Consider the following 17,346-nt stretch of genomic DNA (forward strand, 5'->3'; position numbering starts at 1 on the left):
ATATGGACACTTACCCTGTACTTATTTTTAAGTTGTGATTTACAAGGTGTAAATTTTGTATTTTGTATTTTGTAAAATGTTTTGAAAGAAGTCGAGAAAGTAATTGTTCTTTCTTGCTCCCAAATGCAGAAGTCTGAGAGGAGGCACATGGCCTCATGAGCTTCTGGGTGTTATCAAGCTGGATTTTCTCTGAACTACCAAATGCCCAGATACGTTTACAGGGAATACAGGAGTTCCACTTAAGCAGTGGTTTCTGCCACATATCTATTTTTTTTTTTTATTGAAGAATGTAGGGAGGGTTAATTTTCCCAAGATCTCAGAGCTAGGAAGTGATGGAGAAGATCCTTGATTCCAGTTAATCTCACTGTAGGAGCCAAAGCATGTGATCACTAACATGCCTGTCACCAGTGAGACTAGAAGTAGCTCTCTGTATACTCCTTTTATAACTGCCCAAGATACACTGTTAAGATGGGGAGTGGGGAAGAAATTTAATTCCAAAGATAGCATGTAAAATATTTCCCTTAAAATATTTATATTTTATTTATATAAATTTATATTTATTATATATAAACTTATTTAATTTTAATTATAAGTATGTAATAAGATTATACATTATATAAATAAAAAGAGAAACAGAGATACAGAGAAAGAGAGAGATTGAACAGTCTGGTAAGAGTTTTGTAGTCATATTACATGTATTGGATCTCAGCTCTACCATTTATGAACTGAGTAACCTCTGGCAAGATATTTAATCTCTCCATGCCTCAGTTTCCTATGCCATAAAATGGGGCTAATAATGGCCCCAAATTCAGGGCTGTAAAGATGAAACCAGTTGCTATGTAGAAGAGCAGTTGACCAACAGCAAGTGCTTACTAAGCATTACTTTATTTGTTAAAAATGGCTATTTCTGGAGAACATTGCACTGCTGTTACTTTTATAATCAAGGAAAATTGTTAAATTAGGAATAATAACTCCTAATATATATATATACTCCTAAATATATATATATTTACTATATATATACTCCTAAATATATATATGTATATATATGTGTGTGTGTGTGTATATATATATATATATATATATATACTCCTAAATAATATAACTGCAGTTATAACCATGTGATACTGATGCAGAAAGGGATAGATCAATGAACTAGATTGGAGACTTCAGAGAAGTCCCAATTATACTGGGGTAATATTAGTAGATAATAAGGATGTAGAATCAGCGGGCAAACTACAGGCTATTTCATCTAGTGAGCTTGTTTAATTTAGTGCTACACATGGTGCTTCTTCTCTTCCCTTTTCTGAATTAGGGCATCCACCTGGGCTGGGAATCAGGTGGATAAAGTCCACTTAGGACAGTGTTCTCAGCCCTGGCCACATAGCAGACTCACATGGAGAACCCTTAAAACTCCTGCTGCCCAGGGCCCCGTCCTGGGCAGTTAAATCGTCATCACTTCTGGAATGGGGCCCAGACATAAGCATTTTTCAAAGACACCTCCCCCCACCCCCCAGATGATTCCAGCATGCAGTCAGGATAAATAACTACTGCTTTACAGGGTATTATTTTACCAAAATGATGTATTAGAGGTTAATTTCCTAGGAACAAAAGTTCCCATAAGTTGTTTATTAAGAGATTCACTATTCCTGCATTCCTCCCCTTAGGGGATCCCAGTTGGCAGGTACACTTTGCGTTTAGATTTTTCCCTTGGGAATGTTAATTGCTTCAGCTCTCATAACAGAATAGATTTTTTACTTTACCCTGGTGTGAGTGAGAGAAGAATCTGTACAGCATGCCTAAACTCTGACCTCTATGTCTATTTGGACGGTCCCCCCCGAATCCAGCAAAAGGAAGTGGTCCCGTGTAATTGCCAGACGAGTGCACTTCTAAAAATGCAGGGCTGAGTCAGTTAAGAGCAGCACCAAGAAATCACTAGACCACCCCACAGAGCCTGAGAGAGTGAGGAAACCAAAAGTCTTTCTAAAGTCAAGAAGTTCTGCCTTTATTTCCGGATCTTCTTCCTGGTTTCCAAACAGCCGGCCACCTGCTCTCAGCTTTCACCAAGAACTGAACAATTTAAGGAAGGAAGAAGATTATTCTAGGCCAGAAAGGTTCTGGGAAACTTTAAGTAGCCTTGCCTGTGGAAAGGACATTTCTTGGCCTCTCTCCCTTGCCAGGAATGACCGTCTTCTAGGATGAGGGAGAAGAAAGCCCTTTATCTTTTCCCAGTCAGGGTCTTTTTCTAGGCCTGACTGCCTGAGCTCCAGCTCCAGCTGAAAGACCTGTTAACAACTGCTTGTGGGGAGAGGAGCAGCTTAAGATTAGAGCACTAAAGATAAGATTGAGCAGGAGCAGTTGCTAGATTCACTCATTTACGTATCCACTTATCCACAGTGCCTGTGGTACAGGTCTGTATTAAGCCCGCAGACATGTGTCACTGAGGCAGAAGTTACAAACCATCTCTGGTCTTTCTGGAAATTGGTGAAAACTGCCCATGGGAGGGGAGGGTGAGTTGCAAATGGGAATGGTTTGATGGATGGTTGTTTTATTTTATTTTATTTTTAACGTTTACTCGTTTTTTCCAGAGACAGAGAGACAGAGTGAGCAGGGGAGGGACGGACACACACACACACACACACACACACACACACACACACAGAATCGGAAGCAGGCTCCAAGCTCTGAGCTGTCAGCACAGAGCCCAACGCAGGGCTCGAACTCCCAAACCGTGAGATCATGACCTGAGCCAAAGTCGGACGCTTAACCTACTGAGCCTCCCAGGTGCCCCTGATTGACAGGTTTAAGGAATTTTTTGCTGGATGTGGACACACTGCTTGCTTTCAGTGCCCACCACAGACTTCTGGTCTCCACGTGAAGTTGGAGGAGCGGCTAGGAAATCATACTGTGCAGACTAAGCACTACACGTAAAAGGAGAGTTGGCACAAGAAACACGCAAAGAGAAAGTAAGAAGGCTCAGTAGGGCCCAGCCCCGGGGAGGCTGCTCCCTCCTGTAGCCAGGCCACCTCAGGGGTGAGCCTTCAGTGTTAGCCAGTGCGCCTCCTCAGACTGCCGACCGCCCAATGCTCTCCAGCAAATCCCTCTGTTTTATGTCACACACCTGCCTTCCTTTCCTGTTAGAGATTTTCTGGGCCCTGAGAGAGAGATTTATTAAGAAGTAGAAAGAGCATGAGTCAAAAAATGAGAAGACCAGAGCTTTGAGCTCATGTGACTGAGGATGCTACTTTTCCCTTCTCTGACCCTCACTGCCATATTTTAAAAGACTAGAGGACTGGGTTTCTTTCCCCTCCCATCTGTGAACATTGATGGCGCCCCTTACCTTCCTCACCATGGCAACCATATTGCAATTGCTTCTTCCATCTCCCCAACCAGACTGAGAGCTGAGTATGAGAAGGGCCATATCTGTCTCATTTATTCTTGTGTCCCCAGCACAGGGACGTGCATACAGACAATCAAAAAATGTATCTGTTGGATGAGAGAGAGGAAGGAAGAAAAGAGGATCAGACATCTCGGCAGGCCACTGGGTACCTATTTGCGTAAAAGCTGCTAGGAGCCCTGAAAATTGCTGCAAACCAGGAAGGAAGTAAACTGCTTCTCTCCGATCCCTACGAAAGGGAAAATAAATGAGGTCTGGGGCAAAAACAAGACGTGGCCTAGGTCTCTTACAGAAGAGTGAAAAAGCAAATCTACCTGTGGGGGCTGTGAGTCACGAACACTCCAGGCTGGTTGGTGGGGGGAGGGGTGTTGGTGGAACAGAAAGTGGAAAGGTTTCCTTGCAAGAGCCAGCAGATGAGACTTCGTTAGAGCTTTGCCATTTGTACACATTTTCTTAATCTCAAGGGAACTCTCCAGAATAGGGAGGGCACCTGGGGGCCGGAGAAAAATGGGAATATCAGTATGGCGCCAGGCCTGGAAGGAACTGACTGGAAGGGCCCCACAGCCCACAGCCCCAGAATTACCCCCCTTCCTGGAGTGGCTTGGGGGTGACTCAGGTGCATCCCCTTAACACACGTGGCCCCAGAGGAGGGAGAGGGGACGCCAGTGAACTTGGGATCTCAGGGAGTCTGAGCATAATCTGGCAAACACCTCTAAGTATAATCTGGATCTTAATTTTTTCCAAAAAAAATAAAAGGAAAATTGAGAAATATTTATCTTTAGATTATTTTTGCAATAATCCTGGTCTCAGGTTCAAATCATGGCATCACAGAATCAGAGGCCCAGAGGCCCGTCCCAGCTTTTACAGAAAGTACCCCTAACAGCAAGGTCAGCAGCAGCTACCATTTTATTCCACCTCTTTTCTGCCCACAGGGCCAGGACTACAGGGAGGCAAGTGAGGTACTCACCTTGGTGCAAAATTTAAGGGGTGTCCCAAACCTTAGTCATCACAATAAACATGTTACTACATTGATGCCGAAAAGTCCATGATGAACAAAAGAGCAAACTTTTAGAGAAAGACAAATACCATATGATTTCACTCATAGGTGGAATTTAAGAAACTAAAACAGAGAAACAAAGAAAAAAGAGACAAACCAAAAACCAGACTCTTAAATACAGAGAACAAACTAACGGTCAGTAGAGGGAAGATACACTTATCGTGATGAGCACTGGGTATTGTAAAGAATGGCTGAATCACTATATCGTACATCTGAAACTAATATAACACTGTGTTACTTATACGTCAATAAAACAAAACCAAAATATTTTAAATAACAATGAGCTTTGGGGCACATGGGTGGCTGAGTCAGTTACATGTTGGACTTCAGCTCGGGCCATGATCTCCAGCCTGTGAGTATGAGACCCGAGTTGGGCTCTGTGCTGACATCTCAGAGCCTGGAACCTGCTTCGATTTCTGTATCTCCTTTTCTCTCTGCCCCTCCCTCATTCACACTCTGTCTCTCTCTGTCTCTCTCAAAAATGAATAAACATTAAAAAAATTAAAATAAATAAAAACAGGCTTTGAACCTATATTTGCTCGACTCTGAGAGTGAACATTGTGTTCACCTTACCCTAGCTGTGGCGCCAACCAAACTCATTCTCATTTTAGGGCTTTAGTACTTGCTGTTCTCTGTCTGGAATGTTCCTCTCAAATCCTTGCATAGTTGGATTTTGCTCTAGTGTCTTTTCTCAGAAAGGTCATCTCTTCTCTGACTTTGCTACAAAACCACCCCCCTCTCCCCATCACAGTATTCCATTACTGTTTTGCTTTTTCCAAAATACTCATCAGTATGAAGTTATGATATTTGTGTCCTCATTTGCTGATGTCTCTTCAGTGCCTGATACATAGTACACACCCCCAAAATATTAGTTGAATGAATAAAGTACATGAATGGAGCACTTGTCTATGAGGCATCATGCTAAGTGCTTTACATGCTTGATTTCAACCACTGTTGTACAGAGGAGTAACCCGGAGCTGTGAGAGGTTAATAGAAAATTCACTTCATGTGACATAAGGTCACATAGCTAGTGAGTGAGGGGAGGCTAAAATCATCCAGAGTCCCATTCCTTTTCATCACCTCTACTGCTACCACCCACACTTTGGGTTCCTTATTGCCCTCTTCCAAGGAAAGATTTAACTCTTTTATCCCCAAAGTCACCCCTGTCTTCTTCACTGAGCCATTGTGAAAACAGTAAAACATCGACCCTTTCTTTGATTAAAAGCATGGCCAACAGTGGGTTTGCATGTCCAGGGAAGGCTCTGGTATGACATGTTCATGGATAAGGCTATCTTCCTCAGCCCGGCTGAGGCTGGGTCTGCCTCTATGTATAAGTTCTACCTGTGATCATGTAGAGCGTACCCAGATTCATCTTCCTTTGAGGCTATGAACTGTCCAACTGTCCAACCAGGTTCGATGAGGAAGTAGCAGCTCAGGGAAACAGATCCTATCTGTGCTTGAGCCTTGTATTAAAAGGTGCTGTGCTTCTGGCTTCCTCAGCGCGCGCGAGCGTGCGTGTGTGTGTGTGTGTGCGCGCGTTTAAATACCATAAACTTCACTAGTAATTTTACTAAGTTGTGTAACTAGAACCACAACCCAGTGTTAAACCCTCCCCTCACCCACTAAGGTCTCTCATCCCCACTTACAGTTAATCCTCATTTCCCCTTTTAAAAAATGTTTATTTATTTTTGAGCGGGAGGGGAGGGGCAGAGAGAGAGATGGAGAAAGAGAATCCCAAGCAGGCTCCACGCTAGCAGAGGCCAGTGCAGGGCTCGGTATCATGAACCGCAAGATCATGACCTGAGATAAAATCAATAGTCAGATGCCCAATGGACGGAGCCACCCAGGCACCCCCAGTTAATCCCCATTTCTACCCCCAACCCAAGGCAACCACTAATTTACTTTCTGTCTCTATGGATTGGCCCCTTCTGGACATTTTATGTTGATGGGATCATTCAATATGTGACCTTTTGTGGCTGGTTTCTTTCAGTCAGCATAATGTTTTTGAGGTTCATCCATGTTGTAGCATGTATATAATCTGTTCCTTTTTCTTACTGAGTAAATGTTCCAGATGTGTGCTTTGAATGGGACTGAACGAGAAGCTCTGGCCAATGGGTCCTTCCTCCAGGCCTCTTTCCTGGAGAAGACATCCAACAGCCCTACCCCCAGGGCCACCCCCAGCTCTGAGTAACCCCCTTCTAATTCTGTCTTCACGGGAAGGCAAACCTGACCACCTCATCTTGCACTTGGCAACAGGATGCTTTTCACATCCTCGATGGCCTCTGGTGGTCCTGGTTCTCCTTTACTAGACTGAGGGCTCTCTGCAGGGAGAAACCGGGTCCTCAGCTGCTTCTACATTGTCTCCCTCTTCCAAGAACAGTGCTGAGCAAAAAGCAAGTGTCTGATAGATACACGTGAGCGATGCTTGTGAGTGAGGCAAGGCTGCAGCAGCAGCAGGGATTGTGGCTAATCCTCATGTTCTTTCCATCCCTTCAGCCCTGGCTGCTATGCTCGGTGTGTGTGTTAGCACCTCAACACTGAATGAGTCCAGTGAGAACGCAGCAATGGCTTGGCTGCGGCAGCTCCCCTGAGGCCATGGGCCCAGATGTCCCCCAGTTAATTCTACAGAATATACTGGAAAGAGCAAAAGTTATGGCTCTGACTTGGCCTCAGGAAAGGCTTCTCCTCTGGAAAAGGAAAAGTATCTACCCTGCAGACCTGGAGGATTAAATGAAATAAGGTATCAGTGATACAGTCAGGCTCAGAGCACAGTAGGAGTCTTTCCCCTAATACTTTCATCATCTCCCTCCCCACCACTTCTGTGTCTTTATTTTTAATGAGAGAGAGCGAAAGAGCAGGTAAGGGACAGAGAGAGAGGGAAAGGGAGAATCCCAAGCAGAGCCCAATGTGGGGCTCAATCCCATGAACTATGAGATCATGACCTGAGCCAAAATCAGGAGTTGGACACCTAATCAACTGAGCCACTCGGGGGCCCCTCTGTGTCTTTTCTTACCCCTCCCCTCCCACCTCTCCCAAAGTCAGTAAGTAGACTATGGAAATTCAAAGCCACTTTAGAGTTTGGTAAACATGGTATCCTAAAGGTATTACTATCACTGCCGAAGGATTTAAGATGTTTGGGGAAGGAATTCCAAGTATTCTGATTCAGTTTTGAGATTACTGAGATGTTGTAAGGCAGAGTGGCAAATGGACAGCTTTCAGATGTGTTCCATTTGATTTCTATGATAGAAGTTCCAGGGAGGTATTGTCAACATTTAACAAGTTAGAGGTTTCATATTATCATCTGGATTTCTGTCTTCTATTGAAAAAAGAAAGAAAGAAAGAAAAATACCCAGAAGATCTGGCCATTGGGTTTCAGGATTTGAAGGGCAAGCACCTTCCAGGTGACCTCAGTCCCATGGGTCTTCTCTTGCTCTGAAGACCAGGGTCTGTTTTCTTCACCCACACTCATTACATTTCTTGCCTGGCCCCCGAGACACTAGAATCTGTGCCCCTTTAAAAGCTGATGCCCTTAGGGGCGCCTAGGTGGCTCAGTTGGTTGAGCGTCCAACTCTTGATTTCGGCTCAGGTCATGATCCCAGGGTCGTAGGATCAGGCCCCACATAGGACTCTCACTGAGCGTGGAGCCTGTTTGAAATTCCCTCTCCCTCTGCCCCTCTCCTCCATCCATGCTCACTCTCTCTCTGAAAAAACAAAATAAAAGGTGATTCCCAAAGAGATTCATTCTTGAGATTTACAAAGGCTTAGTAATGCTAATTGTCCACCTGGTATAAGGGGACTGTTATTCTGCCTTTCTTTTCTTTTTTTCTTTTAATGTTTATTTATTTTTCAGAGAGAGAGACAGAGTGCAAGCAGAGGAGGAGCAGAGAGAGAGGGAGACACAGAATCCGAAGCAGGCTCCAGGCTCCAAGCTGTCAGCACAGAGTCTGATGTGGAGCTCGAACTCACAGACCGAGAGACCATGACCTGAGCTAAAGTTGGACGTTTAATCAACGGAGCTCCTTAGGCACCCCTGCCTTTACTTTATCTTAATATCCACAGGAAATTATTGATGATAGTAAGAACTTGAAGTGGGGAGTGGTGGGTGGTGGGGGGCTGGAGCTCAGCTTGGTCTTAATCTTTGGCTATAGGCTCTAGGAAGGGGAGGTTTGGTGAATTCCTTTCTAGGCTTGAGAGCAGATGTCCTGCCCAGCCCTTGACCTCTTCATGCGAGACCGTGTATGTAAACTACTTAGCCTGGTGGCCGGTGCAGACACAGTAAGCACTCCACACACACTTGATGGAAGGTGGTACTATTGCTTTTGTCGTTACCATGATTAAACCCCTGCTCTCCTGCTGCCCAGCCAGCTCCCAGCAAGATGGGCTCCTAACACCCTTGACTCTTCACAGCCACCTCCAGTACTTCCTGTCTCCTGATCCCTTCCACGTGCCTCGACTCACTTCGCAGCCCCACACTCACCCCTTAGACCTACCCATGGCACTACCCCTGTGGCCCTGACTTCTGCCCTTCCTCCTCCACGAGGGCTGGCACGTCCGTCCCTGGCTGCCCTGCTTCTAGCTGCTCTGGGTCAGCAGCTCAGGGTGCCTAGTTCCTGCCTCTGGTCTAAAATGCAGGCTCGTTGAGGCAGTGCCTCCCAGTGAGCTCCTTAATGGAATCTGGATATCAGAGGACACAAATGCATAGACTCCTGTGACTCTCCAGGGAATGAGGACCTCTGTGACAGCAGGGACATATGTGTCTGACATGTTCACCACTGTGTCCCCAGTGCCCAGGCCAGTCCCTGGTACACAGCAGGTGCTCAGTCAGTGCCTGCAGAATGGATGAAGGAATTCGTGGACAAAGGAATGAAGGAGTGGGTGAATATGGATCAGAGACCTGCGTGGTAAAAATTGTAACTCTCCTAGATGCGTTGGTTTTGCGATACCACTTATTTCTCTTCCATAAGTTGGGATAAAATCATTAAAGGGAAGATAGTCGGTCTAAGCGAGAGCCTTTTAGTGGAAGAAGCAGGCAGAGTTCCCTCTACGCTGCAGTCAAGCCCTGAGTAAGGCACAGGGTCAGTGGTGGTGACATCCCGAGGAGCTGGGAGGGAAAGGGGGAGAGAGGGAGGGGAGCGGCCGCAGCACAGGAAGGGTCAGGGACTGTGAGGAGCCAGCTGGGGACTGAGAAGCCCCTGAGGGCTGAGCAGAGAGAGGCTAGGATAGTCCTGGTGAAATATCTGCTCCACAAACCCTACCCCTGATTTGGTACTGACCTTCGGCAAGGCCCTCACCCCTTTTGCGGGCGAGTCATTTGGGGGCCTGCTCTGCAGTTCTGCAAAGGCAGTCAGCTCATAAACGCAGCTGCTTATTAGTCCTGCTCATGTGAAACCAACAGCTCACCGCCTGCCCCCTTCTGCTTCTCTCTTCTGTTTCTCCTGCTGCCTGCCTCCCACGCTGGGGGGGTGGCCAAACAGCTCGGGGTTACCCAAGCCCAGGCCAACGAAACCACTTCCCTTCCCTCAGAACAGAGCCCAGATGTGGATCCTTCACCTTTTTCTCCCCGGCTCCTACCTGTCCCTTTGTCCCCAGAGATGAGCCATGAACCCTGTGGAGCAGTGGAATGGAGAAGAAAGAAGCAGGCCCTGGACAGCAGACTGCTACTTCTCCTTCTTCTGGCCCTGTGTCCTCACTCTTTGGGCAGAAGTTAATTTTAGCCAGCCTCTATCAAACTCCCGGAGGCTGACTTTCTTTCACCATTACTTCTCTGGAAATTTGAGCTTTTCTATTTCTGGTGCACAGCAAACCTGGGGTGCCCAGAAAGCTGGGAAGGGGGCAGAGTCTAAACTTTTTCAGGCCTCTGGGATGCTGCTTCTTCTGCATCCCTGCCCCATCCTGGGGCACCATCCCCTATCACCATGATGATGTTAGAGTTGGGGGACCCCAGGGAAGGCCCTTTGCTGTCATATGTACCCCTGCACTGCCTCAGAACTCTTTCCTTGTGGGTGGGGCGCCTGGGTGGCTCAGTCGTTGGAGCATGCGACTCTGGACCTCGGGGTCGTGAGTTCAAGCCCCACGTTGGGCATGTACCCTACTTAAAATTAAAAAAAAAAAAAGTTTAATAAAAAAGAACTCTTCCCTCTCCTTTGTTACCCAGGATCCAGAGCAACACATGCTCTGCTGTATCCCCTTCCTTGCGGAGGTTAAAATTATAGCTAAAATTTATTAAGCATTTATTTTGTTTGGCCAGGCATTACCCCACTTTTACTATCTCATTTGATGCTCATAATGACTCTACAAGGCATGTGATATTATTTCCTTCATTCTTCGGGTAAAAAACGGGCTTAGAGAGATTAGATAATTTGCCCAAACTCACCACCCAATAAGCGATAGAGCTGGAAATCTGCACCGAGGAAAGGAGACTCCAAAGCCTTATGTCTTGCTGCCATTTCCACATCCTATGATAGGGCTGAGAGGTCAAGGGGGAAGGTCTGTACAAGGATTTCCTTTTGGGGCTGTTAGTAAGCCATCTCTAGGGGTGGAGACCAGCATCTGTGAGGAACTGGGGAACGGTCCCCAGCTGGTGGGGACTATGTTTATGCCAGCTAAAATCTGACAACTCTTCATGCCCTCAGAATCACCCCAGCCTTCAAGTCAGAGAGAAGGCGCTTCCCACTGGATCCTCACATGAGCCAGCCCGGCTCCCAGGGGTCGAGAGTCCCGTGGAGCTCAGAAACTCCCCCTCTTCACCGCTGTGTCCTCTGCCCACACCTTCTTCCTCTAGAAAGGCCCCTCTTGGCTCTTGTCCAAAACAGTCCCTGTCCTGAAGGAGACCAGCCCTTGAGCCACAGACCCAAGGAACAAGTCCTCGCCACCCATCAGTCTCCTGCCCCCGGCCTGCCCCTGTTCGGCACTACCTGAGTCACTCTGTCTCCAGAGAAACTGCCAGGTTGCCTGAGATTAACACCATCTGGTCCAAACCCACCCTCCCATTTATGGGCCTGTAGGAAATCCGATTTAACTGCGTCAGATCTTCGTATCTAAAACCGGGAAGTATGTTCCCACTGGGACTACATGTGCTAATTCTCAGAAGCTTTCTGGTGACAGAGGAGGAGGGGGAAATATAATTTTAAAACCCAGCCTTTTCCATCCTGTGTTCAAGCTCTGAGTGAGACCTAACATCTGTAATGACATTGAGATTTCTGGCCTGAGCATGCAGACACAGAGACTAACAGAAGGGAGCTTACAGTAGGCAATGCACAGTCCCACTTCTGCAAAGGGGGTGCTCCATCCAAGACAAAATGAAGAAACTTGGGGAGTGTGTCCCACTTTCTGATATGGAGGAGAGGGGCCAGGAAGCAAGGATGGCCGTGGGATGCAGGACCCACGGTGCTTACGCCGTCTGTGCCGCTGTGGCTCAGCCATGGTCAGGGTGGCTTCTGTGATTACAGAAGACTCTGGGCCAGCAGAGGGGACAGGGGCCCCAGGAGAAAGGCCGCTCACCGCCACGCCATGTGCCTTGAGCAGCGGTTGAGCCGAGAAGAAAACACATGGGAAAACTGGCCCCTGGTGTGGCTATTTTACCAGAGGAGAAACCAGAAAGAGCAAAGTCCCCCAAGTTAGGGCTACCGTTGGCCCAGCTCTCTGGAGGCTGCTGTGCTGGTTAAGCAACGGGTGGTAAAGTTTTCCTCTTCTTACAGAAATACCTCAGGGGCACCTGGGTGGCTCAGTCGGTTAAGCACTTGACTTCAGCTCAGGTCATGATCACATGGTTTGTGGATTCGAGCCCCGCATCAGGTTCTGTGCTGACAGCTCAGAGCCTGGAGCCTACTTCAGATTCTGTCTCCATCTCTCTCTGCCCCTTCACTGCTTGAGCCCCCTCTCTCTCAAATATAAATAAACTCTAAAAATTTTTTTGAAAAGAAAAGAAATACCTCTAATGCAGGAATACTGCTAATGGCTTAAAATGGCAGACACAGAGGAGGTGGCCGGGGAGCTATTCTGGGGCAGCTGGCGTCCTCTAGCAGGGTGTGCAAACTCAACCACAAAGAGCCCCCTTCTGAACACAGGCCATTTTTGGAAGCCGGGGTAGCCAATGTGAGTTTAACCGTGAGTTTAACACTCAGATGTGAGAAATGTCACAGTTCTTTGTTTCTATAAATAAGATCAGTTTGCTCAGGGCCTTCACACACTTAGTGAGCCGAATATTCCATCTCGGTCACAATCCAGATGCTCACTCTCATTTCAGCATCTCCCTGCCGCACACGCACATGCAGGCACACGGGGTGCTGTAAAAATGCTGAGGTTGTCGGTAAGAGGAAGGGGGGGCAAACTGGTCCAAAAGACGCCCATCAAGGAAACCCATTGAGATGCGAGCCATGGCTGTGGAAACAGGTAAATATCTTAAAGCCACCAGGTGTAGAAGCAGTGTGATTTCTGCAAGGGGTAGAGCAAATAAAGTGGTAAGAAGAGAGCCCTCCCTGGTCTAGACCCACGGGGATGCTTTCCCCCAGAGAGACACCCTCGGTGTGTGCCCACGAAGCCGCAGGCCTTCACCGCGGGTCTCACAGCAGGGGGAGGAGGCATGACCAGGACAGACTCCAAATGATTCGGTGGCCCTAAGAGTGCTCCCCCTGCCCTGGGGCTCTGGAGACAGGCCTCTGGCAAACTGTCCCTTTCTGCTGTGTACTTCTCAAATAATCCTCCTCAATCCAATTGCTCCTGTCTCGCTTCTGATCTCCCCTTCAGATGTTGGCTTTGTATCCGGCTTCAGTTCTTCACTTTACCCCTCCCCCCACCATGGACTTGATGTATAGGCTCTTCTTGGCTTTCCAAGCTGCCTCATGCAGGATTCACTCGTGATTCTCTCTTCACACTGAAGTCCTTCCTACTGACTCCCTTTCTCTGGCTGCTTCAGGGAGCAGAGATGGAAATAGATTGATGCTACTCCCTCAAAAGCCAAAGTTCAACAGTTACTCTTGTTGCACCTTGACGGGGGGTGGGGGGAGGGGGTCCACATTTATCCCAGGTCCCCAGCTCAGGCTTGACGTGATGATTCTGGCCTGCTTGGTCTTTCTGTGGCCTAGCCTTACCCTGCCCTTTTCCTGTGCCGTGGTCAGTTGATTCTTCAACAATTACAAATTCTTCTTAGTTAAATGAGGGAGAGAACAGGGGCTATTTCACAGCTGAGTTCCTCAGTCTGGAAATCCTGTTCCCCTTAGAGGGAACAATCATGCCCCTAAGGCTAACAGCCCCCTCTAGTGGCTGTGATGCTACAGCTGAGGGCACTGAGCTATTGCAAACACTGTGTTTGCAGGCACTGTTCAATGTGTTCTACATATATCAGTAATTTAACATTCACATCAACCCACTGAGAGAGGCATTATTATTATTATCACCATTTTACAGATAAGGAGATGGGCACAGAGAGATTAAGTAACTAGCCCAAGATAACACAGCTAGTTTAAGGAACAAAGCCAGGCTCTAAGCCCAGGAAGTCTGGTTCCAAAGTTGGTGATTTAAGCTTTGTACCACACCGACTTTCAAAATGAAACACAGTACCCACCCACTCCACTAAAGCCCGCAGACACACCTGTGGTCCTCTCACAGAAATTCCTTTTCTAGCAGACATGCTACAGGTTTAAAGATGGATAGTGTGAGTCCCTCTTCTTCATTTCACTCTTAGCATGTAAGGTAAGACAAGGATGGCACTTCTCTGACCAGGCAGGCCACTGCTCAAAGGGTCCTCTGGTTCTGGATCAGCAAGACGCATATTCGATGGCTTATCCAGCATAAAGATCATCCCCATCTTAAGCTGCAGTTTCAGGCTAGGGATAGACTGGTTTTCTTCTTGCTGTGCGGTTATAGCTCTTCAGCCAGACACAGGAATTGAATGATTTTGGACCACGGACTCAGTTATAGAAAGAACTCCGGGACATACTCTCCGAAGAATATGTCTGCTCCATTTCTCCTGGCTGCTAAACCTCGCTACGAAGACAGAAGCAAGCCTAGCATCTCAGCTTGCCTCCCCCCAGACTAAACGCCAGCACCCAGAAGCACCAAGGGACCACCAGGGAGCTCAGCAACTGGAAAAGATGTCCAACTTCCAGTCAGGGATCCCAGTCCTTACATGAGGGACAGTCTTAGACTCAGCACATTATTCTACCAAGATTTGGTCCTGCAGGCTCAGCTCCAATGTGACTCAGCAGCAGGAGGAATATGAAGGGTCTCATGAGATGTTTCCTACTGACCCTCATGTGGGAAACCATGTGGTCCCAGTCACTTGAGGATGGGCCCATGACAGTCTCGTGGGCATCGTTCTCCCTTTAATTTTCCTTTCACTTTCCTGCCTGCTTTCTCTAGAACCCTGCAAGGCCTCTTTCAGCCTAAGATCCCCATGGCAGAAGTTCTGGGAAAACACAGACAACATTTATGAATACCAAACCCAAGCAGGCATGAAGTCAGAGTTTAAGAAGCACAGTCCACAAGCTAAAAGAATTTTTAAAAGGAAGCCAAATCTTTAAGTTGCATCTCTATTATATCAGAAGGGATTTAATTTATAGTTTCCAATGAGGTTATGTGGGACATAGCCTTTAAAAGTAAGACTGTCAAAAGGATGGTCTTTGAAGTTTATAAATGAACCTCGTTGAGAATCTTCTCTTCCTTTTTCTGTTATGCCATCTGTAAAGTTAACTGCCCAACCCTCTGGGCTCTGTTGATAGCAAATAGCCAAAGGAGACTTGATGGAGAGTTTTGGCCCCCACCAAAGGAAAAGCCCAATGTTCTTCATCAGAAGGACAGAGCACGGGCACAGTATTAGAGTAAATGTCTATTCCTGCTGAGGCCTTAAAATATACAATGGGGCATCAGACCTTCTTTAACTCAGTGGCTCCCAGACTGGAGTTCACAGAGGTAGCACATTTTGAGCTTTTGGAATCAAATCTAAGACATCATCGAAGTAAATATGGCACTATTTTTTCTTAATTTTTTAGTGTTTATTTATTTTTGAGAGAGAGATAGAGCCCAAGTAGGGGAGGGACAGAGAGAGAGGGAGACAAAGAATCTGATGCAGGCTCCAGGCTCCGAGCTATCAGCACAGAGCCCGACTTGTGGCTCGAACTCATGAACCATGAGATCATGATCTGAGCTGAAGTCAGAGGCTTAACCAACTGAGCCACCCAGGTGCCCCAGTACAGCATTATATTATGTACCATTGAGAAAGAAGAAAATGTTATCAATTAAACCAAATGTTCTATTTGTTATCAAATGCACTTGGGTTTTAGAAATGTTAAAAAGTATGAAAACGAATCCATAGAATCCATGAAACACGGTTGATTCAGTGTTGTTAGGAGGAAATGGGTCACTCCTCACAAGGAGATTAGTGCAGTGTTTGACACACTGGAAGAGCTCGATAAATGTTAACTATAAACTTTAATTGTTGAAATATCTTGGCTGTCCATGTATTTGGGATTTAATCCTAAGAAAGGTAAGAGACTGTATTCAGGGAGATAACTTCACTTTCCACAGTAAAATGGACAAGTACAGGTTGGATAGTCATGAGGAAGTTTCCAGAAGATACACCAGAGACATGGGTTGTGAGGAGCCAAGGTGAGCACACTCTGTCCATCCCAGGGAGGAAGTGTAAGCCTGGCCACTGTCTAGATCCATCCTGGAGAAGGGGAGCCACTGCCTACTGGAAGCAAAGTCCCAGCAGGGAAATCCTGTGACAAGGTTTAAGAAACCTGTATTCTTACTATAAAAACGAGGGCATGAACTAACACCATGTGAGCTAGGCAAGGGCCTCTCACTATCCAAGAGCAATTGCATTCTCAAGGGCACTCAGCATGATGAAGTGGTTATACCACTGGTGGAAAGTAAAGCCACCGCATGACATCTCTCCACCCACCACAAAGTTCCTTGTAGCTCATGCAGGGGACTAATACATGAAGAAAGGGCCATCTGGCTCAGGCCTACTTCCTCATTGCCACCAACCGTGCCCACATTTGACAGTTGCTTTGGCAGCTGCCGAAACCAAATGACTATGAGGAAAAGAAGCCCCTGGTTCACACAAAACCCACTGCACCTCATTTCCAGGTCCCAGCTAAGTCCTGTTACCCCTATTTTTGCCTTTCCTTTTCCACTGCCATCAGACAATATGACCTATAAGGTTTTTGCTTTGGGGAATGTATGGTCATTACTTATTTGGCCATAAGTGGTGTTACTAGTGTTCCATGAGCAAGAGATTCCAATGAAACAAGGCAAAAAACATACTTACCTCTCTGCATTAAAAACCCACAAAAATGACAGTAAATGTTTTTTCAAAAACCGTAAGCCAACAAAGAGAATTGTAGAGGAAATAATAGTAGACTCAGATGTCAGAACTATATTTTTTAATGGAAAGCAAATAGAAGAGCTAGAAGATAGGGGGAAAGTGGGGAGCCTGTAAGGGGAGACCAAGAAGTAGCAAGATGATTCCCACCCAAGAAAGTAGAGATTGGAGACACTAGTATCTCTCACAGCAACATAAGCAGCCAGAAGACAATTCAACAATAGCAGCCAAAACTGCTACAAGTATCATTTTCTTAAGGAAAAAAAAAAGAGTTGTCTTCCTTGTCTTAAGTAAAAAAAAAAAAAGCATCATTCAATCAACGCTTGTCTTCCTCAAGATATATCCACCTTTTAACTGGTACAGCCCCTCTGGAAAACAGTGTGGAGGTTCCTCAGGAAACTAACAGTAGAACTCCCTTATGACCCAGCAATAGCACTGCTAGGAATTTACCCAAGGGATACAGAAATGCTGAGGCATAGGAGCACATGTACCCCAATGTTCATAGCAGCACTCTCCACAATAGCTAAAACATGGAAAGAGCCTAAGTGTCCATCAACAGATGAATGG

General features: G+C 46.5%; 1 protein-coding gene across 2 annotated transcripts in view; it reads right to left on the minus strand.

Moving 5' to 3' along the window:
* Positions 1-17,346, minus strand: part of SUSD1 (sushi domain containing 1) — a 243,638-nt gene that overhangs the window by 30,348 nt on the left and 195,944 nt on the right. For both annotated transcript variants that reach the window (XR_005529943.1, XR_005529944.1), the window contains exon 18: positions 3,341-3,486. The gene's annotated coding sequence lies outside the window, so the exon portion shown is untranslated. The remainder of the gene's footprint in view (positions 1-3,340; positions 3,487-17,346) is intronic.

Source organism: Hyaena hyaena, unplaced genomic scaffold, assembly GCF_003009895.1.
Source record: "Hyaena hyaena isolate Hyena2069 unplaced genomic scaffold, ASM300989v1 scaffold_6, whole genome shotgun sequence".
NCBI classification, from domain to species: Eukaryota; Metazoa; Chordata; class Mammalia; order Carnivora; family Hyaenidae; genus Hyaena; species Hyaena hyaena.